At 35.0% G+C, this 26,425-nt stretch overlaps 1 long non-coding RNA gene across 1 annotated transcript in view; it reads right to left on the bottom strand.

Moving 5' to 3' along the window:
• Positions 1 to 465: 465 nt before the first annotated feature.
• The window catches only part of LOC146995664 (uncharacterized), a 47,682-nt gene continuing 21,722 nt past the window's right edge, over positions 466 to 26,425 (bottom strand). The window contains exons 2-3 of the long non-coding RNA XR_015042829.1: positions 4,921 to 5,030; positions 466 to 684 (exon numbers count right to left, since the gene is read on the bottom strand). This is a non-coding gene — a long non-coding RNA (uncharacterized LOC146995664). The remainder of the gene's footprint in view (positions 685 to 4,920; positions 5,031 to 26,425) is intronic.

The raw sequence follows: 26,425 nt of genomic DNA, 5'->3' as shown, positions 1-26,425 counted from the left end.
TTAATTTCATAAATAAGTTCATAAAATTATGCAAATTCAAAATTACCTAAATATGTTCTTTATTTTATCTTATATACCAGATAAAATTTTAAAAAGTTAATTTGTTTAGGAATATTTAAGTTTTTAAATATTTATCTCATGTGACTTTTTCTATAACATCATTATAAATGTACATGTTGATGTGCACATACCAATTTTTTTTTTTTCATCAAATAGCTTTATGGTATTAAATGATTTAAAAAGAGGCAACTGGACAAAAGAAAGCAATTAGAAGTTGGCTAATTTTTTATTAGTTTGTTGTCAAATGCTGTGCATTTTAGATTATGCTCATATGATGACAATGAATTATTTAAATTATAAAATTATTATGAACATATCCCACATAAATTAACAAGTATAAAATTTCAAGTTGTTTGAAGTATTATGAACTGTAATACTTGCAAAAGAAATACACATGAAATTAATTTAAGAATAAGGTTTATTTTACAGGTATTCGAAAACTGCAATTACTGTTAAACAATAAAAACTAACATTAAATCTGAAGAGCATATTTTTTCAATAATAAAATTCCACATAGACTTCATGCAGCTTCGCCATATTTGTTCTATAGTTCGCTGTCTTTAATATCCTGCTCGATTTTTGTAAAAGTGAATTCTTTGTCACCCAATGTTTTGAGAACAGCTCCTAAACAAGAAAAAGAAAAATTTGTAATAATTTCACACTTCAGATGTTTTCAGTTTTAAAATATAGTTGAAGTATTAAAAGATGCATATAAAATGCACTGAGTATTTCATATTTAAAAATTTACATTTCAGTAACTAAAAATTTAATTTCATACCATCGCACAGTAAGCTTCAATTATATACCTTACACAATGCCTATAATTTCAAGTAAAAAATACTTAAGATTTGTTTAGAACTGCAAGGTTGAGAAAGTCTTTAATGGCTATGTTTGTATTTAAGTACATGAGAAAAAACTTAATTTTGTATTAATTATATTGCATTAACCTTTTCAATTTTACTCCTACATATAGTAAAGAATATTCGCTTTCTTACAGATAACTTTTTCTTAAATAAAGAGTAAGCAGAAAACTAATCACAACACTATATACATATAACAGAATACTTCATAAACATATACATGTCATTAACATACGTATATGCATTAACAGGCTATTTTACACATTTCAATAAACCAGAAACCAATACACAATCAAAAGTATTATCAGTAAATTCCTCCAAAATCAGAGCAAAAATCTTTAATTATGATAACAATGGCATCTCAGTTTGCAATATAAAATATTTCAAGTCTACATTCATGTGCATTCTAAAAGCAAACAGAAAGCTGAATAACAATAAAATTATAAATACCATAAAAAAGTTAAGAGCCACGTAGAATGATAGCAAGACTAAATAAAGTCTTCCTTCAAAAATCAATTTAAATTCAAAAATTTCCCTTCCTGTTTAACATCTCAAAATAGAGTTACTGCTTACACTAACTAAATTTCCTGTCTTGGCAAAATAAAAATTGTCACTTCTGTTGCAGGAAATATTTGCTGCAAACTTTGTATGCAAATAATCCAGTGAAAAAATTTTAATTGTGGCTTGAATATTTTCTTTATTAAATAAATGAAAAATTCCCACATAATATTAATTTATGATCCACATGAAGCTTTTTACCTCTACCATATCATGCAGCTATTTTAAAATATATACTCTCATATAAAAGCCACAGAATTTTTTTACCAATATTAATATAGTATAAATCATTAATAAATCTTCTAAAAACAGCCCCAAAATTTCTGAATTTGATACCCAAAACATAATTCTACGTAACTGTTAATGTATGCATTTGCTTGCACATACTTAAAATGAATTATACACACAAAAACTTAACATATTAACTTTAATAAATTCTTAATTAACAGGATGACTCAATTAAGGCAAAATATGAAAGTCTACCTGATGGAATAGTTGTAAAAGATATATTAAAAAAAAACTAATATTGTTTACCTTACACATGGCAGAAATTGAGTAAACTGTATGCAGCTGGATTATTTATTAGGAATAGAAGTTAGATCAAAGTACCAAAGTCACACTAGGGCTTTAACCATTTGAGTGCAAAGAAGCATCTCAATTTAAAAAAGCTAATAGAATTTTATAACTTTTACAATCTAGTACAAATATTAGACACATAAGCAACACTAAATGCCATTATTTACTTGCATATCTTCCTTGTTTGTGTACTTTACTCCTTAATTTTTCAGGATATGATTTAGAAACAGAGTTATGGTAAAAATGTATACTGGTAAAAAAAATATTGCTGAAACTGATAAGTCCTTTGAATTATATACTATAGTGCAAAGAGGGATGGAATATGTGACTAAATATGATAAATCAGACTACAATAACATTAAACAAATAACATGAAAAATTGAAAAAAGAAATTTTATTTGAAATTATTTTTTAACTCATGGAAAGACAGACAGTATTTCCAACTTATTAAATTCAATTATATTTTACCTTCGTCAAACCAATATTGGTAAGAGAGTTGTATTTAAAATCGGTGCTAAGCTAAAGCTGCTTTCTTGCCTAATTTTATACTATTGAAAATACCGGTAATTGTCAAAGTTATTCATACTCAATATGTGTAAGATTATTAATGAGCTGCCAAACCGCAGTTAACCATCTAATATACTACATTCAACGTTATTATTTTTCTTTTTGAATGTCAGGTTTTCATTATTTCTGCCAATATATCTGTAACAGGACATAAAGATTGAGTTAATGTAGAATAGAAAATTACCTTGCAAGTTAGCACCTTTACCTTAATGGCAGTACTTCATTCTCTAGAAAAAACATTTTAAATTATTATACTTAAACAAAAAATTCATATTTGTTACAGCAAAACATCATTAACACAATAAACCAGAGTTGAATGCAAATCTAGTTTAACTCCATTCTTGAAAACTAGTTTATTACTTTCAATTTAATTTTAAAATAATAAAAAATAAGGTACGTATTATGATGACTACCTAGATATCTTGCCTAAACTGGCAATCCTTGTAGGTTATACAGGTTAACCCTAACATAGGTTATAGAGGGCACTAAGATAGGGAGTATTAATCCCACACAAGGGACTAACATTTGGTAGGAACAGTTTGAAAAGTGAAACAGATATTTATAGTGAACCAATGCAAAACAAAAACAATAGTTCTTTAGGGACAAAGCTCCTTTGGACTAATAAATACGAGTAAATTAACAGCTTTTAGCTATTTTTTCTTCTTGTAAAAAATAGACATACAGAATATTTTTAGAAAATAACAGTACTTTAAGCATGCATTTTCCACATATTTAACACAATAATTCATTCTAGCTCTGTTGCAATACTGGCAAAGGTACTCCTCTGTTATTAGGACGGGATTCAGAAATGTACAATGAAACCTCGAGATACGAGGAAAGTATGAGCAAAATACGAGCATTAATTCGAGTAACGAGCAATGAGCCAGGCTGTTGGTACGGGTGGCACCATTTCCCTATCTGGCTCAACTCGGGGAATCCCTCGACAGATCACTCAGTGTTCTTTTATATACGTGTTTGTGCACTTGTAAGTTAATTGTTTTGACATTTAACGTGAAAATAATTATTTCAAGATGCCTCGCAAGAAGATTGCTGCCTCAGATAGTGCTGCAAAGAAAAATAAGGAGGCCATGGCCATCGGTATTAAGAAAGAAATCATAGATGAACATAAGCATGGTGATGGAATTGGCGAAGACTTGTGGCCTTTCAACATCGAAAATCTATACTATTCTGAAGAAGCAGGAAGAAATTAAGAAACCTGATGTAGCCAAAGGAATTATCGTTTCTTCCAAGCACCATAAAAGTACTCCTAGATGTTGAGAAGCTGTTGTTGGTGTGGATTAATGAGAAGGAGTTAAAATGTTGGTAACAAAGTTAAACTATTGTTATATTATTTACCAGTGTTATTTATTAGGAAAAATTGACTTGATATTAAAATGTTGATATTTTTTGGGGTGTGGAACGGGTTAACTGAATTTCCATTATTTTCAATGGGGAAGCTTGTTTCTAGATACGAGAAATTCGCTATACCAGTTGAATGCTGGAACGAATTAAACTCATCTCGGGGTTCCACTGTAGATATTAAGCATATGTATATGCATGTATGCACATATATGTGTATAAGTATACACATACATACATAAAGAATATACACATGCACACACGAGCACCTACATTTAAAAATGCATGCATATAAACACACATTTCTGAATCTGGTCCTGATAACAGAACACCTACATGAATCATAGGATTTACATTAATCAGTTTTATTAGAATTTTTAAATGCAGAGGATTTACATTAATCAGTTTTATTAGAATTCTTAAATGAAATCTTCACTATCCGAAAATTCAGTTTCATTTCCAGCTGAAACTGTATCAGGACAATCTCATTTATATTATTTGCTTCTAACAACTGAACATTTTGAAAACCTTTTCTATTCCATGGAAAACTAAGGCTACATTAAACATGCATTTTCTAAATCTGAAAATTTTAAGTTAGCTTAGAAACTGTAATCATTCTTAAAAAAGTTTGATTTATGCAGATGTTAGATGAATAAAATTACTTTCCTGTGAAAAAATAATATGGCATTGAACAACACGATTTTACACATCAAGATATACTGAGTGAAAATTCCTGAAATGTTTTATTTCTTAGTATCTCTGCAAGAATTGTATAAATAAGACTACCTCCCTTTTTTTAAAAAAAATTTTTAGTAAATACTATGAAGAAAATTGGTTACATTATTTACAGTTCATAATTAATAGAAAATAAATCATTTCTTAGCTTATCAGAATTTATTTTTATCACATTCATAAACAGTACTAATTTAAACAAACATACCATTATGATTTCAATAACTATGAAATAGAAAATCCAAATCTGCATCTTTGATGGTCTAGTAGATTGGACGTCTCGTTTACTACAATTCAGCAGGGTGCTGACTCCCCAGACTGTAATATATGTGGGGATTTTAAACGATGAACAAATTAATTAACGAAAGACATTTTAATTAGACAAACGATTATTACATAAATTTAACATTTAAGAGAATTAAACAAGTAATGATTCGTCAAAGTTCTTTTTTGAACAGAAGCAGCGTCTCTGCTTTCACGTCAATCGTCTATCATCTCAAAACGGTAATTTCCCTAATTTTTGCTTGGCGCCTTCGCAGCTCGTAGAGAGAATGACGTCACGGCATCTGGTTTTCATCACAGCTCCAAGCGATCGGCACTACATTTCCGCCATCCGAGGGTGGACTGGCCCTCCAGGACACTGCAAAATTCAAAAAAAAAAAAAAAAAAAAAAAAACAAAGCAACAAGCAAGAATATACAATAACAGAAATAAGTGTTCGTGAAAAATTTTAAGGTGCCGTCCATTTCTTGAGGAATTCGGCACATGTGGTAGTGCATATGGGCTCCTCATGGCATCCTTCCTTTATTACGTCATAGGTGTTACCACCCTTAACTTTCTTGATCTTATAAGGTCCGAAATACTTCGCTCTTAATTTTAAGTGTGGTCCGAATTGAGTCCTTTTGATTGCCACTAAGTCACCAACTTTGTACGGCTGTGCTTGTCTTCTTTTGGCATTATATGTCTTTTTATTTTCCTGTTGGACTTGGAAAATTTGCCTCTTGGCTTGCTTTCGTAATTCTTCTCTTTGAGACTCGAATTGAGATTGAAACTCACTTTCTATCAGCTCTTTAAGCTGATCGGTGCCCTTACTGTTCATTTTAGTACCGAAGAGTAATTCGAACGGAGTGGTGTTAATGCTTCTTTGATATGTTGAGTTAAGCGTCCTCTGAACTTCGTGTGTGTGTTTATACCATTCGGTTGGTTTTTTTAAGGACAGTTTCGCTAATACTGATATAATGACTTGGTTGATTCGTTCGACTTGTCCATTTGCTCTCGGCAGGCCTGTGGTGATCAGATGATGTTTAATATCTTCTTTAGCACAGTAGTCAGAAAACTCACTGGATGTGAAAGCCGTTCCTCTATCAGAAATGATCTGACAAGGGCTTCCAAAAATGGCCTTCTGATTCTCTAACTTCGCTATCACCTCGGCTGAGGTCGTAGATTTTGTTGAATAAATCCAAGTAAATTTAGTAAAGGCGTCGACCACTACTAATAGGTGTTTGTAGTTTTTATGGGTACTTTCCAGAGGACCCAAGTGATCTATATGATAAGTATGCAACGGAATGTCCTCTTTGAATCGCGGATGTAAAAATCCTTCCTTTTTCCCTGCTTTGCGATTTATTAAGATGCAATGAACGCAATTTGCGATAACGTTTTCTATCTTCTGCCGAAGTTTGGGAATGAAATAGTATTCATCCAGGTGTTTCTCTGTATGTTTGATACCGGTGTGCCCTTTCTCGTGAGCATCTTTTATGATTTCAGTCTGCATACTTTCCGGTACGACTATCAATTCTTTACCGTCAATAAACTTGTATAGTACGCCATTTCTATTACAATAATTTTCATAACTTGAGGTTTTCAATAATTCCTTAATGGTTTTTATTTCAGTGTCATTTTCTTGAGCAAGTTTTAATTTAGGTAAGATATTTTCAATAGAAATGCATAAGACGTTTACAGGAGCTCTACTTAGAGCATCTACATGTGGCATTCTAACACCTTTACGATGCTCTATAACATAATCGAATTCTTGTAACAACAGAGCCCAACGAGCAACACGCGTCGCTAAATCTCTTTTTTCCATCGTCCGTTGAAATGCTGAACAGTCCGTCACTATCTTAAATGAAATTCCCAAAAGGTAAACACGGAACCTTTTCAGTGCTTCTACGATCGCGAGGACCTCCAACTCGTAACTTGAGTACTTTTTCTCTGCATCAGAGGTTTTCCTACTCATAAAATAAGTGGGGTGAAAACTGCTATCACCTGGGGGTTTCTGCATTAGAATCGCCCCATATCCTTCTATACTGGAGTCTGTGTGTAGTTCGGTTTCATAATTAGGGTTATAAATTTCAAGTACAGGCTTCTCAGCTAGCGCTGATTTCAAACGATTGAATGCGATCTTTTGTTCTTCACCGAATTCGAACTTATTACCCTTTTTTAGCAGGTCACTAAGTGGCTTGGCAATTATAGAGTATTTATTAATAAATTTTCTGAAATACCCTGTCAGCTCAAGAAAACTTTCGATCTGTTTTAAATTAGATGGTTCAGGGAAATTTATAACAGCTTGCGTCTTCAAAGTGGATGGGAAAATTTTACCCTCTTCTATGACATGACCTAAAAAGTCAATTCGTTTCTTTAAGAATTGCGATTTTTTAAAATTTATTTCCAATCCGTATTCACTCGCTAGATTTAAAACTTGACTCAGCCTCTCGATTCCCTCTTCGTATGAGGCGGACAAAATGATGATATCGTCCATGTACGGCAAAACGATGCCATCGTTAACTAACGGTCGAAAAATGGTATTTATGAATCTCTGGAATACAGCTGGTGAGTTACAGAGTCCAAACGGCACTTTCAAAAACTGGTACTGTCCTTCATGCGTAACAAATGATGTGTACTTCCGACTTTCCTTTTCGACGTCCACGTGAAAAAAGCCATTTTTGAGATCAATAGTGCTGAAAACACGTGCTTCTTGAAGGCGGTCTAGGATATCCTCAATCAGGGGAAGGGGAAATCTATCCTTTACGACAACTTTGTTTAAACGACGATAATCAACGCAAACTCTTGGTGTCCCGTCTTTCTTTTTAACGATGACCAATGGACTGGAATATTCCGAAGAACTCTGTTCTATAATTCCTGACTTTAGCCACTCGGATATTTGGGTTTCAACAATTTTCTTTTCCGCAAACGGTAATTTACGCGGTTGATGCGATACTGGTTCGTTATTTTTAACGAAAATTTTTAACTGTATGTCCGTAGATTTGGTCTTACATGGCATATAGTTCGAAACTAGCTGTTGAACAGTCTCTTTAAAGTAGTTTGGAACACTAGGTGCAATGTTTATTTCTTCTTCGTTACTAGCTAGGTCAACAGGTAAAACAGATACAATATTTACTTTCTCTACACTCTGTGACTTACTTTTTATGGTAACCCCATTTTCATTTATTAATATTTCACCTTTTAATATTACGTTTAAGCCTAAAATGGCTTCATGTGTCATTACATTGTTGTCTACAACACAAATATCTGCAGTACACTGGAAATCATTAATTTTAATATTACCTTTAAAGAAACCTAGAGGTTTTACTTGACATTTACCCAACCCACTCAGCGTTGAACTTACGGGCACGAGGCCTTCGATATTCAGTTTATCAAAAGTCGATCTACATAACAAAGTAGTTTGACTTCCTGTGTCTATTAACGCGGTTATATATACATCATTAATTTTTACTTCTTTGGTCAACTTCGAGACTACATCAATATTCACGGTTGATACTTCTGGTTTCGAATTCGTATTTGAGCATTCGAAACTTTGGTGCCCAAATTCTTCACATTTAAAACACTTGACTCCCTTATCTTTATGAACACATTGCTTGGAAATATGACCGCTTTCACCGCAGTTGAAACAGGTTGTATTACGTTTAATTTCAGGAATTGTTCCTCGACTATCGGTTACGTTACGCTTTGTTTGGTTAACAAAATTTTTTGTGTCATATTTATGTCTAGATTCAATTTTTTGTTTACTTTCAGATTTTGTTTTTGACGTTCGCGACTTTTCTTCATCATCACATATCTGTTGATAAAGCTTCAATTTGTTCTTAAAATCAGTTAATGTTTGTGACCCATACAAGCAAGATTTTTTAAACGCGGAGCCTGGTATACCATCTATAACATATCGTATTAAAGCAACATCTTCAATTTGACCATTTTTAGCAATTCTTTTCATATTTAAAAAATACTCATCAAATGTTTCATTGCTCTTCATTTTTTGTTTTGATAATAACTCATGCAGTTCGGCCGAATTGCAGCTAGACCGGAATTCATCAAGAATAGCATTCTTAAAAACTTGCCATGAGTTCAACTTTGGTTCACTAAGAACAAATAGTTTTGCTTTGCCTGTCATCAGGCGTTTAGCAAAAATCAGTTTTTGTAAATCACTTAACTGAAGAATGGTAGCTGCATCTTCAAAACTTTCGACCCAACTACTGACATTTTCGTGGCTTTGGCCATCAAATTGAGCAACAAAAGATTTGATGTCTTCAATAGTAACATTTATACTACAGTTATGAAATACATTCGACTTGTTTTCAATTGTACTAAGAATATTATCATTAGCACATTGGGAAGGAAGTTGTCTCACTGTGGCACCAGAATTGTTTCTTAGTTTCGTTTCATCTCGAACATTATCATCTACTTCATTTTTATCCCCACCATCCACACCCTCTAAATCACTTTCGTTTTCACTTTCTTCTAAAATTACATTATTTTTAAGCAATTCTAAATTATTCAGATAAGAAACAATTCGGGTTGCTAAGTCATCTTGTGCGCCAGAGCTATCAATGCATAAAACATTGGCAATGGAAATTAATTCATAAGCCTGAAAATCTTGTTTGATTTTTTCGAGTTTTTCATTAAGTTCTTTACTATTCTCTGCTAAAGAGAAACCATTAAATTGTCTTAACCTTTTTCGATTATTTCTGTCGCCCACATCGTTAAATATTATTTTGTGTAATAATTTTATATTATGCGCTTTTTCACTTTTCAGGACATCTTCCATTCCCGGCACATCAATTAGAAACATAGTTAATAAAATTGAGAAAATCACTCACTTCATATAATGGTAATCCACGATGTTCCTGGCTCTATAATCCGGAAACAGAAACGAAACAAATTACTTCCATACCATCCAATGGATAACAAATGGTGTCGACAAAAGGCGAGTAGAAACAGGTTATGTCCGATGGATTTTTGGCCACAATTCACGTCTTGACACTTGACATTCAGTATTATTAAAATTAATTCCAGTCCTTAATAGAGCCGCACACTATTTACTCACTATTACGCAGTTTCAGTTTAGGTAAATCAGCATACATTCCTAGGAGCTTGATGAGGTTTTTGTTCGAAGCATAGTTGATTATACATCGTAAAACAGTCCAGCACAGCAACAGTTATTCTTCAAAACCGGTAGTAATCCAGGAAAGCAGGTAAAACTACAGTTCATTCGAGTGCTTAATTGCTATCCCACTTCTGAGAAAATTTTTGTGGGGATTTTAAACGATGAACAAATTAATTAACGAAAGACATTTTAATTAGACAAACGATTATTACATAAATTTAACATTTAAGAGAATTAAACAAGTAATGATTCGTCAAAGTTCTTTTTTGAACAGAAGCAGCGTCTCTGCTTTCACGTCAATCGTCTATCATCTGAAAACGGTAATTTCCCTAATTTTTGCTTGGCGCCTTCGCAGCTCGTAGAGAGAATGACGTCACGGCATCTGGTTTTCATCACAGCTCCAAGCGATCGGCACTACATTTCGGCCATCCGAGGGTGGACTGGCCCTCCAGGACACTGCAAAATTCAAACAAACAAAACAAAAAAAAAAAAACAAAGCAACAAGCAAGAATATACAATAACAGAAATAAGTGTTCGTGAAAAATTTTAAGGTGCCGTCCATTTCTTGAGGAATTCGGCACATGTGGTAGTGCATATGGGCTCCTCATGGCATCCTTCCTTTATTACGTCATAGGTGTTACCACCCTTAACTTTCTTGATCTTATAAGGTCCGAAATACTTCGCTCTTAATTTTAAGTGTGGTCCGAATTGAGTCCTTTTGATTGCCACTAAGTCACCAACTTTGTACGGCTGTGCTTGTCTTCTTTTGGCATTATATGTCTTTTTATTTTCCTGTTGGACTTGGAAAATTTGCCTCTTGGCTTGCTTTCGTAATTCTTCTCTTTGAGACTCGAATTGAGATTGAAACTCACTTTCTATCAGCTCTTTAAGCTGATCGGTGCCCTTACTGTTCATTTTAGTACCGAAGAGTAATTCGAACGGAGTGGTGTTAATGCTTCTTTGATATGTTGAGTTAAGCGTCCTCTGAACTTCGTGTGTGTGTTTATACCATTCGGTTGGTTTTTTTAAGGACAGTTTCGCTAATACTGATATAATGACTTGGTTGATTCGTTCGACTTGTCCATTTGCTCTCGGCAGGCCCGTGGTGATTAGATGATGTTTAATATCTTCTTTAGCACAGTAGTCAGAAAACTCACTGGATGTGAAAGCCGTTCCTCTATCAGAAATGATCTGACAAGGGCTTCCAAAAATGGCCTTCTGATTCTCTAACTTCGCTATCACCTCGGCTGAGGTCGTAGATTTTGTTGAATAAATCCAAGTAAATTTAGTAAAGGCGTCGACCACTACTAATAGGTGTTTGTAGTTTTTATGGGTACTTTCCAGAGGACCCAAGTGATCTATATGATAAGTATGCAACGGAATGTCCTCTTTGAATCGCGGATGTAAAAATCCTTCCTTTTTCCCATCTTTGCGATTTATTAAGATGCAAAGAACGCAATTTGCGATAACGTTTTCTATCTTCTGCCGAAGTTTGGGAATGAAATAGTATTCATCCAGGTGTTTCTCTGTATGTTTGATACCGGTGTGCCCTTTCTCGTGAGCATCTTTTATGATTTCAGTCTGCATACTTTCCGGTACGACTATCAATTCTTTACCGTCAATAAACTTGTATAGTACGCCATTTCTATTACAATAATTTTCATAACTTGAGGTTTTCAATAATTCCTTAATGGTTTTTATTTCAGTGTCATTTTCTTGAGCAAGTTTTAATTTAGGTAAGATATTTTCAATAGAAATGCATAAGACGTTTACAGGAGCTCTACTTAGAGCATCTACATGTGGCATTCTAACACCTTTACGATGCTCTATAACATAATCGAATTCTTGTAACAACAGAGCCCAACGAGCAACACGCGTCGCTAAATCTCTTTTTTCCATCGTCCGTTGAAATGCTGAACAGTCCGTCACTATCTTAAATGAAATTCCCAAAAGGTAAACACGGAACCTTTTCAGTGCTTCTACGATCGCGAGGACCTCCAACTCGTAACTTGAGTACTTTTTCTCTGCATCAGAGGTTTTCCTACTCATAAAATAAGTGGGGTGAAAACTGCTATCACCTGGGGGTTTCTGCATTAGAATCGCCCCATATCCTTCTATACTGGAGTCTGTGTGTAGTTCGGTTTCATAATTAGGGTTATAAATTGCAAGTACAGGCTTCTCAGCTAGCGCTGATTTCAAACGATTGAATGCGATCTTTTGTTCTTCACCGAATTCGAACTTATTACCCTTTTTTAGCAGGTCACTAAGTGGCTTGGCAATTATAGAGTATTTATTAATAAATTTTCTGAAATACCCTGTCAGCCCAAGAAAACTTTCGATCTGTTTTAAATTAGATGGTTCAGGGAAATTTATAACAGCTTGCGTCTTCAAAGTGGATGGGAAAATTTTACCCTCTTCTATGACATGACCTAAAAAGTCAATTCGTTTCTTTAAGAATTGCGATTTTTTAAAATTTATTTCCAATCCGTATTCACTCGCTAGATTTAAAACTTGACTCAGCCTCTCGATTCCCTCTTCGTATGAGGCGGACAAAATGATGATATCGTCCATGTACGGCAAAACGATGCCATCGTTAACTAACGGTCGAAAAATGGTATTTATGAATCTCTGGAATACAGCTGGTGAGTTACAGAGTCCAAACGGCACTTTCAAAAACTGGTACTGTCCTTCATGCGTAACAAATGATGTGTACTTCCGACTTTCCTTTTCGACGTCCACGTGAAAAAAGCCATTTTTGAGATCAATAGTGCTGAAAACACGTGCTTCTTGAAGGCGGTCTAGGATATCCTCAATCAGGGGAAGGGGAAATCTATCCTTTACGACAACTTTGTTTAAACGACGATAATCAACGCAAACTCTTGGTGTCCCGTCTTTCTTTTTAACGATGACCAATGGGCTGGAATATTCCGAAGAACTCTGTTCTATAATTCCTGACTTTAGCCACTCGGATATTTGGGTTTCAACAATTTTCTTTTCCGCAAACGGTAATTTACGCGGTTGATGCGATACTGGTTCGTTATTTTTAACGAAAATTTTTAACTGTATGTCCGTAGATTTGGTCTTACATGGCATATAGTTCGAAACTAGCTGTTGAACAGTCTCTTTAAAGTAGTTTGGAACACTAGGTGCAATGTTTATTTCTTCTTCGTTACTAGCTAGGTCAACAGGTAAAACAGATACAATATTTACTTTCTCTACACTCTGTGACTTACTTTTTATGGTAACCCCATTTTCATTTATTAATATTTCACCTTTTAATATTACGTTTAAGCCTAAAATGGCTTCATGTGTCATTACATTGTTGTCTACAACACAAATATCTGCAGTACACTGGAAATCATTAATTTTAATATTACCTTTAAAGAAACCTAGAGGTTTTACTTGACATTTACCCAACCCACTCAGCGTTGAACTTACGGGCACGAGGCCTTCGATATTCAGTTTATCAAAAGTCGATCTACATAACAAAGTAGTTTGACTTCCTGTGTCTATTAACGCGGTTATATATACATCATTAATTTTTACTTCTTTGGTCAACTTCGAGACTACATCAATATTCACGGTTGATACTTCTGGTTTCGAATTCGTATTTGAGCATTCGAAACTTTGGTGCCCAAATTCTTCACATTTAAAACACTTGACTCCCTTATCTTTATGAACACATTGCTTGGAAATATGACCGCTTTCACCGCAGTTGAAACAGGTTGTATTACGTTTAATTTCAGGAATTGTTCCTCGACTATCGGTTACGTTACGCTTTGTTTGGTTAACAAAATTTTTTGTGTCATATTTATGTCTAGATTCAATTTTTTGTTTACTTTCAGATTTTGTTTTTGACGTTCGCGACTTTTCTTCATCATCACATATCTGTTGATAAAGCTTCAATTTGTTCTTAAAATCAGTTAATGTTTGTGACCCATACAAGCAAGATTTTTTAAACGCGGAGCCTGGTATACCATCTATAACATATCGTATTAAAGCAACATCTTCAATTTGACCATTTTTAGCAATTCTTTTCATATTTAAAAAATACTCATCAAATGTTTCATTGCTCTTCATTTTTTGTTTTGATAATAACTCATGCAGTTCGGCCGAATTGCAGCTAGACCGGAATTCATCAAGAATAGCATTCTTAAAAACTTGCCATGAGTTCAACTTTGGTTCACTAAGAACAAATAGTTTTGCTTTGCCTGTCATCAGGCGTTTAGCAAAAATCAGTTTTTGTAAATCACTTAACTGAAGAATGGTAGCTGCATCTTCAAAACTTTCGACCCAACTACTGACATTTTCGTGGCTTTGGCCATCAAATTGAGCAACAAAAGATTTGATGTCTTCAATAGTAACATTTATACTACAGTTATGAAATACATTCGACTTGTTTTCAATTGTACTAAGAATATTATCATTAGCACATTGGGAAGGAAGTTGTCTCACTGTGGCACCAGAATTGTTTCTTAGTTTCGTTTCATCTCGAACATTATCATCTACTTCATTTTTATCCCCACCATCCACACCCTCTAAATCACTTTCGTTTTCACTTTCTTCTAAAATTACATTATTTTTAAGCAATTCTAAATTATTCAGATAAGAAACAATTCGGGTTGCTAAGTCATCTTGTGCGCCAGAGCTATCAATGCATAAAACATTGGCAATGGAAATTAATTCATAAGCCTGAAAATCTTGTTTGATTTTTTCGAGTTTTTCATTAAGTTCTTTACTATTCTCTGCTAAAGAGAAACCATTAAATTGTCTTAACCTTTTTCGATTATTTCTGTCGCCCACATCGTTAAATATTATTTTGTGTAATAATTTTATATTATGCGCTTTTTCACTTTTCAGGACATCTTCCATTCCCGGCACATCAATTAGAAACATAGTTAATAAAATTGAGAAAATCACTCACTTCATATAATGGTAATCCACGATGTTCCTGGCTCTATAATCCGGAAACAGAAACGAAACAAATTACTTCCATACCATCCAATGGATAACAAATGGTGTCGACAAAAGGCGAGTAGAAACAGGTTATGTCCGATGGATTTTTGGCCACAATTCACGTCTTGACACTTGACATTCAGTATTATTAAAATTAATTCCAGTCCTTAATAGAGCCGCACACTATTTACTCACTATTACGCAGTTTCAGTTTAGGTAAATCAGCATACATTCCTAGGAGCTTGATGAGGTTTTTGTTCGAAGCATAGTTGATTATACATCGTAAAACAGTCCAGCACAGCAACAGTTATTCTTCAAAACCGGTAGTAATCCAGGAAAGCAGGTAAAACTACAGTTCATTCGAGTGCTTAATTGCTATCCCACTTCTGAGAAAATTTTTGTGGGGATTTTAAACGATGAACAAATTAATTAACGAAAGACATTTTAATTAGACAAACGATTATTACATAAATTTAACATTTAAGAGAATTAAACAAGTAATGATTCGTCAAAGTTCTTTTTTGAACAGAAGCAGCGTCTCTGCTTTCACGTCAATCGTCTATCATCTGAAAACGGTAATTTCCCTAATTTTTGCTTGGCGCCTTCGCAGCTCGTAGAGAGAATGACGTCACGGCATCTGGTTTTCATCACAGCTCCAAGCGATCGGCACTACATTTCGGCCATCCGAGGGTGGACTGGCCCTCCAGGACACTGCAAAATTCAAACAAAAAAAAAAAAAAAAAAAAAAAAAAACAAAGCAACAAGCAAGAATATACAATAACAGAAATAAGTGTTCGTGAAAAATTTTAAGGTGCCGTCCATTTCTTGAGGAATTCGGCACATGTGGTAGTGCATATGGGCTCCTCATGGCATCCTTCCTTTATTACGTCATAGGTGTTACCACCCTTAACTTTCTTGATCTTATAAGGTCCGAAATACTTCGCTCTTAATTTTAAGTGTGGTCCGAATTGAGTCCTTTTGATTGCCACTAAGTCACCAACTTTGTACGGCTGTGCTTGTCTTCTTTTGGCATTATATGTCTTTTTATTTTCCTGTTGGACTTGGAAAATTTGCCTCTTGGCTTGCTTTCGTAATTCTTCTCTTTGAGACTCGAATTGAGATTGAAACTCACTTTCTATCAGCTCTTTAAGCTGATCGGTGCCCTTACTGTTCATTTTAGTACCGAAGAGTAATTCGAACGGAGTGGTGTTAATGCTTCTTTGATATGTTGAGTTAAGCGTCCTCTGAACTTCGTGTGTGTGTTTATACCATTCGGTTGGTTTTTTTAAGGACAGTTTCGCTAATACTGATATAATGACTTGGTTGATTCGTTCGACTTGTCCATTTGCTCTCGGCAGGCCTGTGGTGATCAGATGATGTTTAATATCTTCTTTAGCACAGTAGTCAGAAAACTCACTGGATGTGAAAGCCGTTCCTCTATCAGAAATGATCTGACAAGGGCTTCCAAAAATGGCCTTCTGATTCTCTAACTTCGCTATCACCTCGGCTGAGGTCGTAGATTTTGTTGAATAAATCCAAGTAAATTTAGTAAAGGCGTCGACCACTACTAATAGGTGTTTGTAGTTTTTATGGGTACTTTCCAGAGGACCCAAGTGATCTATATGATAAGTATGCAACGGAATGTCCTCTTTGAATCGCGGATGTAAAAATCCTTCCTTTTTCCCTGCTTTGCGATTTATTAAGATGCAATGAACGCAATTTGCGATAACGTTTTCTATCTTCTGCCGAAGTTTGGGAATGAAATAGTATTCATCCAGGTGTTTCTCTGTATGTTTGATACCGGTGTGCCCTTTCTCGTGAGCATCTTTTATGATTTCAGTCTGCATACTTTCCGGTACGACTATCAATTCTTTACCGTCAATAAACTTGTATAGTACGCCATTTCTATTACAATAATTTTCATAACTTGAGGTTTTCAATAATTCCTTAATGGTTTTTATTTCAGTGTCATTTTCTTGAGCAAGTTTTAATTTAGGTAAGATATTTTCAATAGAAATGCATAAGACGTTTACAGGAGCTCTACTTAGAGCATCTACATGTGGCATTCTAACACCTTTACGATGCTCTATAACATAATCGAATTCTTGTAACAACAGAGCCCAACGAGCAACACGCGTCGCTAAATCTCTTTTTTCCATCGTCCGTTGAAATGCTGAACAGTCCGTCACTATCTTAAATGAAATTCCCAAAAGGTAAACACGGAACCTTTTCAGTGCTTCTACGATCGCGAGGACCTCCAACTCGTAACTTGAGTACTTTTTCTCTGCATCAGAGGTTTTCCTACTCATAAAATAAGTGGGGTGAAAACTGCTATCACCTGGGGGTTTCTGCATTAGAATCGCCCCATATCCTTCTATACTGGAGTCTGTGTGTAGTTCGGTTTCATAATTAGGGTTATAAATTGCAAGTACAGGCTTCTCAGCTAGCGCTGATTTCAAACGATTGAATGCGATCTTTTGTTCTTCACCGAATTCGAACTTATTACCCTTTTTTAGCAGGTCACTAAGTGGCTTGGCAATTATAGAGTATTTATTAATAAATTTTCTGAAATACCCTGTCAGCCCAAGAAAACTTTCGATCTGTTTTAAATTAGATGGTTCAGGGAAATTTATAACAGCTTGCGTCTTCAAAGTGGATGGGAAAATTTTACCCTCTTCTATGACATGACCTAAAAAGTCAATTCGTTTCTTTAAGAATTGCGATTTTTTAAAATTTATTTCCAATCCGTATTCACTCGCTAGATTTAAAACTTGACTCAGCCTCTCGATTCCCTCTTCGTATGAGGCGGACAAAATGATGATATCGTCCATGTACGGCAAAACGATGCCATCGTTAACTAACGGTCGAAAAATGGTATTTATGAATCTCTGGAATACAGCTGGTGAGTTACAGAGTCCAAACGGCACTTTCAAAAACTGGTACTGTCCTTCATGCGTAACAAATGATGTGTACTTCCGACTTTCCTTTTCGACGTCCACGTGAAAAAAGCCATTTTTGAGATCAATAGTGCTGAAAACACGTGCTTCTTGAAGGCGGTCTAGGATATCCTCAATCAGGGGAAGGGGAAATCTATCCTTTACGACAACTTTGTTTAAACGACGATAATCAACGCAAACTCTTGGTGTCCCGTCTTTCTTTTTAACGATGACCAATGGGCTGGAATATTCCGAAGAACTCTGTTCTATAATTCCTGACTTTAGCCACTCGGATATTTGGGTTTCAACAATTTTCTTTTCCGCAAACGGTAATTTACGCGGTTGATGCGATACTGGTTCGTTATTTTTAACGAAAATTTTTAACTGTATGTCCGTAGATTTGGTCTTACATGGCATATAGTTCGAAACTAGCTGTTGAACAGTCTCTTTAAAGTAGTTTGGAACACTAGGTGCAATGTTTATTTCTTCTTCGTTACTAGCTAGGTCAACAGGTAAAACAGATACAATATTTACTTTCTCTACACTCTGTGACTTACTTTTTATGGTAACCCCATTTTCATTTATTAATATTTCACCTTTTAATATTACGTTTAAGCCTAAAATGGCTTCATGTGTCATTACATTGTTGTCTACAACACAAATATCTGCAGTACACTGGAAATCATTAATTTTAATATTACCTTTAAAGAAACCTAGAGGTTTTACTTGACATTTACCCAACCCACTCAGCGTTGAACTTACGGGCACGAGGCCTTCGATATTCAGTTTATCAAAAGTCGATCTACATAACAAAGTAGTTTGACTTCCTGTGTCTATTAACGCGGTTATATATACATCATTAATTTTTACTTCTTTGGTCAACTTCGAGACTACATCAATATTCACGGTTGATACTTCTGGTTTCGAATTCGTATTTGAGCATTCGAAACTTTGGTGCCCAAATTCTTCACATTTAAAACACTTGACTCCCTTATCTTTATGAACACATTGCTTGGAAATATGACCGCTTTCACCGCAGTTGAAACAGGTTGTATTACGTTTAATTTCAGGAATTGTTCCTCGACTATCGGTTACGTTACGCTTTGTTTGGTTAACAAAATTTTTTGTGTCATATTTATGTCTAGATTCAATTTTTTGTTTACTTTCAGATTTTGTTTTTGACGTTCGCGACTTTTCTTCATCATCACATATCTGTTGATAAAGCTTCAATTTGTTCTTAAAATCAGTTAATGTTTGTGACCCATACAAGCAAGATTTTTTAAACGCGGAGCCTGGTATACCATCTATAACATATCGTATTAAAGCAACATCTTCAATTTGACCATTTTTAGCAATTCTTTTCATATTTAAAAAATACTCATCAAATGTTTCATTGCTCTTCATTTTTTGTTTTGATAATAACTCATGCAGTTCGGCCGAATTGCAGCTAGACCGGAATTCATCAAGAATAGCATTCTTAAAAACTTGCCATGAGTTCAACTTTGGTTCACTAAGAACAAATAGTTTTGCTTTGCCTGTCATCAGGCGTTTAGCAAAAATCAGTTTTTGTAAATCACTTAACTGAAGAATGGTAGCTGCATCTTCAAAACTTTCGACCCAACTACTGACATTTTCGTGGCTTTGGCCATCAAATTGAGCAACAAAAGATTTGATGTCTTCAATAGTAACATTTATACTACAGTTATGAAATACATTCGACTTGTTTTCAATTGTACTAAGAATATTATCATTAGCACATTGGGAAGGAAGTTGTCTCACTGTGGCACCAGAATTGTTTCTTAGTTTCGTTTCATCTCGAACATTATCATCTACTTCATTTTTATCCCCACCATCCACACCCTCTAAATCACTTTCGTTTTCACTTTCTTCTAAAATTACATTATTTTTAAGCAATTCTAAATTATTCAGATAAGAAACAATTCGGGTTGCTAAGTCATCTTGTGCGCCAGAGCTATCAATGCATAAAACATTGGCAATGGAAATTAATTCATAAGCCTGAAAATCTTGTTTGATTTTTTCGAGTTTTTCATTAAGTTCTTTACTATTCTCTGCTAAAGAGAAACCATTAAATTGTCTTAACCTTTTTCGATTATTTCTGTCGCCCACATCGTTAAATATTATTTTGTGTAATAATTTTATATTATGCGCTTTTTCACTTTTCAGGACATCTTCCATTCCCGGCACATCAATTAGAAACATAGTTAATAAAATTGAGAAAATCACTCACTTCATATAATGGTAATCCACGATGTTCCTGGCTCTATAATCCGGAAACAGAAACGAAACAAATTACTTCCATACCATCCAATGGATCACAAATGGTGTCGACAAAAGGCGAGTAGAAACAGGTTATGTCCGATGGATTTTTGGCCACAATTCACGTCTTGACACTTGACATTCAGTATTATTAAAATTAATTCCAGTCCTTAATAGAGCCGCACACTATTTACTCACTATTACGCAGTTTCAGTTCAGGTAAATCAGCATACATTCCTAGGAGCTTGATGAGGTTTTTGTTCGAAGCATAGTTGATTATACATCGTAAAACAGTCCAGCACAGCAACAGTTATTCTTCAAAACCGGTAGTAATCCAGGAAAGCAGGTAAAACTACAGTTCATTCGAGTGCTTAATTGCTATCCCACTTCTGAGAAAATTTTTGTGGGGATTTTAAACGATGAACAAATTAATTAACGAAAGACATTTTAATTAGACAAACGATTATTACATAAATTTAACATTTAAGAGAATTAAACAAGTAATGATTCGTCAAAGTTCTTTTTTGAACAGAAGCAGCGTCTCTGCTTTCACGTCAATCGTCTATCATCTCAAAACGGTAATTTCCCTAATTTTTGCTTGGCGCCTTCGCAGCTCGTAGAGAGAATGACGTCACGGCATCTGGTTTTCATCACAGCTCCAAGCGATCGGCACTACATTTCGGCCATCCGAGGGTGGACTGGCCCTCCAGGACACTGCAAAATTCAAACAAACAAAAAAAAAAAAAAAAAAAAAACAAAGCAACAAGCAAGAATATACAATAACAGAAATAAGTGTTCGTGAAAAATTTTAAGGTGCCGTCCATTTCTTGAGGAATTCGGCACATGTGGTAGTGCATATGGGCTCCTCATGGCATCCTTCCTTTATTACGTCATAGGTGTTACCACCCTTAACTTTCTTGATCTTATAAGGTCCGAAATACTTCGCTCTTAATTTTAAGTGTGGTCCGAATTGAGTCCTTTTGATTGCCACTAAGTCACCAACTTTGTACGGCTGTGCTTGTCTTCTTTTGGCATTATATGTCTTTTTATTTTCCTGTTGGACTTGGAAAATTTGCCTCTTGGCTTGCTTTCGTAATTCTTCTCTTTGAGACTCGAATTGAGATTGAAACTCACTTTCTATCAGCTCTTTAAGCTGATCGGTGCCCTTACTGTTCATTTTAGTACCGAAGAGTAATTCGAACGGAGTGGTGTTAATGCTTCTTTGATATGTTGAGTTAAGCGTCCTCTGAACTTCGTGTGTGTGTTTATACCATTCGGTTGGTTTTTTTAAGGACAGTTTCGCTAATACTGATATAATGACTTGGTTGATTCGTTCGACTTGTCCATTTGCTCTCGGCAGGCCTGTGGTGATCAGATGATGTTTAATATCTTCTTTAGCACAGTAGTCAGAAAACTCACTGGATGTGAAAGCCGTTCCTCTATCAGAAATGATCTGACAAGGGCTTCCAAAAATGGCCTTCTGATTCTCTAACTTCGCTATCACCTCGGCTGAGGTCGTAGATTTTGTTGGATAAATCCAAGTAAATTTAGTAAAGGCGTCGACCACTACTAATAGGTGTTTGTAGTTTTTATGGGTACTTTCCAGAGGACCCAAGTGATCTATATGATAAGTATGCAACGGAATGTCCTCTTTGAATCGCGGATGTAAAAATCCTTCCTTTTTCCCTGCTTTGCGATTTATTAAGATGCAATGAACGCAATTTGCGATAACGTTTTCTATCTTCTGCCGAAGTTTGGGAATGAAATAGTATTCATCCAGGTGTTTCTCTGTATGTTTGATACCGGTGTGCCCTTTCTCGTGAGCATCTTTTATGATTTCAGTCTGCATACTTTCCGGTACGACTATCAATTCTTTACCGTCAATAAACTTGTATAGTACGCCATTTCTATTACAATAATTTTCATAACTTGAGGTTTTCAATAATTCCTTAATGGTTTTTATTTCAGTGTCATTTTCTTGAGCAAGTTTTAATTTAGGTAAGATATTTTCAATAGAAATGCATAAGACGTTTACAGGAGCTCTACTTAGAGCATCTACATGTGGCATTCTAACACCTTTACGATGCTCTATAACATAATCGAATTCTTGTAACAACAGAGCCCAACGAGCAACACGCGTCGCTAAATCTCTTTTTTCCATCGTCCGTTGAAATGCTGAACAGTCCGTCACTATCTTAAATGAAATTCCCAAAAGGTAAACACGGAACCTTTTCAGTGCTTCTACGATCGCGAGGACCTCCAACTCGTAACTTGAGTACTTTTTCTCTGCATCAGAGGTTTTCCTACTCATAAAATAAGTGGGGTGAAAACTGCTATCACCTGGGGGTTTCTGCATTAGAATCGCCCCATATCCTTCTATACTGGAGTCTGTGTGTAGTTCGGTTTCATAATTAGGGTTATAAATTTCAAGTACAGGCTTCTCAGCTAGCGCTGATTTCAAACGATTGAATGCGATCTTTTGTTCTTCACCGAATTCGAACTTATTACCCTTTTTTAGCAGGTCACTAAGTGGCTTGGCAATTATAGAGTATTTATTAATAAATTTTCTGAAATACCCTGTCAGCCCAAGAAAACTTTCGATCTGTTTTAAATTAGATGGTTCAGGGAAATTTATAACAGCTTGCGTCTTCAAAGTGGATGGGAAAATTTTACCCTCTTCTATGACATGACCTAAAAAGTCAATTCGTTTCTTTAAGAATTGCGATTTTTTAAAATTTATTTCCAATCCGTATTCACTCGCTAGATTTAAAACTTGACTCAGCCTCTCGATTCCCTCTTCGTATGAGGCGGACAAAATGATGATATCGTCCATGTACGGCAAAACGATGCCATCGTTAACTAACGGTCGAAAAATGGTATTTATGAATCTCTGGAATACAGCTGGTGAGTTACAGAGTCCAAACGGCACTTTCAAAAACTGGTACTGTCCTTCATGCGTAACAAATGATGTGTACTTCCGACTTTCCTTTTCGACGTCCACGTGAAAAAAGCCATTTTTGAGATCAATAGTGCTGAAAACACGTGCTTCTTGAAGGCGGTCTAGGATATCCTCAATCAGGGGAAGGGGAAATCTATCCTTTACGACAACTTTGTTTAAACGACGATAATCAACGCAAACTCTTGGTGTCCCGTCTTTCTTTTTAACGATGACCAATGGGCTGGAATATTCCGAAGAACTCTGTTCTATAATTCCTGACTTTAGCCACTCGGATATTTGGGTTTCAACAATTTTCTTTTCCGCAAACGGTAATTTACGCGGTTGATGCGATACTGGTTCGTTATTTTTAACGAAAATTTTTAACTGTATGTCCGTAGATTTGGTCTTACATGGCATATAGTTCGAAACTAGCTGTTGAACAGTCTCTTTAAAGTAGTTTGGAACACTAGGTGCAATGTTTATTTCTTCTTCGTTACTAGCTAGGTCAACAGGTAAAACAGATACAATATTTACTTTCTCTACACTCTGTGACTTACTTTTTATGGTAACCCCATTTTCATTTATTAATATTTCACCTTTTAATATTACGTTTAAGCCTAAAATGGCTTCATGTGTCATTACATTGTTGTCTACAACACAAATATCTGCAGTACACTGGAAATCATTAATTTTAATATTACCTTTAAAGAAACCTAGAGGTTTTACTTGACATTTACCCAACCCACTCAGCGTTGAACTTACGGGCACGAGGCCTTCGATATTCAGTTTATCAAAAGTCGATCTACATAACAAAGTAGTTTGACTTCCTGTGTCTATTAACGCGGTTATATATACATCATTAATTTTTACTTCTTTGGTCAACTTCGAGACTACATCAATATTCACGGTTGATACTTCTGGTTTCGAATTCGTATTTGAGCATTCGAAACTTTGGTGCCCAAATTCTTCACATTTAAAACACTTGACTCCCTTATCTTTATGAACACATTGCTTGGAAATATGACCGCTTTCACCGCAGTTGAAACAGGTTGTATTACGTTTAATTTCAGGAATTGTTCCTCGACTATCGGTTACGTTACGCTTTGTTTGGTTAACAAAATTTTTTGTGTCATATTTATGTCTAGATTCAATTTTTTGTTTACTTTCAGATTTTGTTTTTGACGTTCGCGACTTTTCTTCATCATCACATATCTGTTGATAAAGCTTCAATTTGTTCTTAAAATCAGTTAATGTTTGTGACCCATACAAGCAAGATTTTTTAAACGCGGAGCCTGGTATACCATCTATAACATATCGTATTAAAGCAACATCTTCAATTTGACCATTTTTAGCAATTCTTTTCATATTTAAAAAATACTCATCAAATGTTTCATTGCTCTTCATTTTTTGTTTTGATAATAACTCATGCAGTTCGGCCGAATTGCAGCTAGACCGGAATTCATCAAGAATAGCATTCTTAAAAACTTGCCATGAGTTCAACTTTGGTTCACTAAGAACAAATAGTTTTGCTTTGCCTGTCATCAGGCGTTTAGCAAAAATCAGTTTTTGTAAATCACTTAACTGAAGAATGGTAGCTGCATCTTCAAAACTTTCGACCCAACTACTGACATTTTCGTGGCTTTGGCCATCAAATTGAGCAACAAAAGATTTGATGTCTTCAATAGTAACATTTATACTACAGTTATGAAATACATTCGACTTGTTTTCAATTGTACTAAGAATATTATCATTAGCACATTGGGAAGGAAGTTGTCTCACTGTGGCACCAGAATTGTTTCTTAGTTTCGTTTCATCTCGAACATTATCATCTACTTCATTTTTATCCCCACCATCCACACCCTCTAAATCACTTTCGTTTTCACTTTCTTCTAAAATTACATTATTTTTAAGCAATTCTAAATTATTCAGATAAGAAACAATTCGGGTTGCTAAGTCATCTTGTGCGCCAGAGCTATCAATGCATAAAACATTGGCAATGGAAATTAATTCATAAGCCTGAAAATCTTGTTTGATTTTTTCGAGTTTTTCATTAAGTTCTTTACTATTCTCTGCTAAAGAGAAACCATTAAATTGTCTTAACCTTTTTCGATTATTTCTGTCGCCCACATCGTTAAATATTATTTTGTGTAATAATTTTATATTATGCGCTTTTTCACTTTTCAGGACATCTTCCATTCCCGGCACATCAATTAGAAACATAGTTAATAAAATTGAGAAAATCACTCACTTCATATAATGGTAATCCACGATGTTCCTGGCTCTATAATCCGGAAACAGAAACGAAACAAATTACTTCCATACCATCCAATGGATCACAAATGGTGTCGACAAAAGGCGAGTAGAAACAGGTTATGTCCGATGGATTTTTGGCCACAATTCACGTCTTGACACTTGACATTCAGTATTATTAAAATTAATTCCAGTCCTTAATAGAGCCGCACACTATTTACTCACTATTACGCAGTTTCAGTTCAGGTAAATCAGCATACATTCCTAGGAGCTTGATGAGGTTTTTGTTCGAAGCATAGTTGATTATACATCGTAAAACAGTCCAGCACAGCAACAGTTATTCTTCAAAACCGGTAGTAATCCAGGAAAGCAGGTAAAACTACAGTTCATTCGAGTGCTTAATTGCTATCCCACTTCTGAGAAAATTTTTGTGGGGATTTTAAACGATGAACAAATTAATTAACGAAAGACATTTTAATTAGACAAACGATTATTACATAAATTTAACATTTAAGAGAATTAAACAAGTAATGATTCGTCAAAGTTCTTTTTTGAACAGAAGCAGCGTCTCTGCTTTCACGTCAATCGTCTATCATCTCAAAACGGTAATTTCCCTAATTTTTGCTTGGCGCCTTCGCAGCTCGTAGAGAGAATGACGTCACGGCATCTGGTTTTCATCACAGCTCCAAGCGATCGGCACTACATTTCGGCCATCCGAGGGTGGACTGGCCCTCCAGGACACTGCAAAATTCAAACAAACAAAAAAAAAAAAAAAAAAAAACAAAGCAACAAGCAAGAATATACAATAACAGAAATAAGTGTTCGTGAAAAATTTTAAGGTGCCGTCCATTTCTTGAGGAATTCGGCACATGTGGTAGTGCATATGGGCTCCTCATGGCATCCTTCCTTTATTACGTCATAGGTGTTACCACCCTTAACTTTCTTGATCTTATAAGGTCCGA

This window comes from Stegodyphus dumicola, chromosome 8 (assembly GCF_044657685.1).
Source record: "Stegodyphus dumicola isolate Sdum_Otavi_A_Nest chromosome 8, ASM4465768v1".
Taxonomy (NCBI): Eukaryota; Metazoa; Arthropoda; class Arachnida; order Araneae; family Eresidae; genus Stegodyphus; species Stegodyphus dumicola.
Note: the sequence above shows the minus strand (reverse complement) of the source record. Positions and strands in the feature narration are given on the sequence as shown.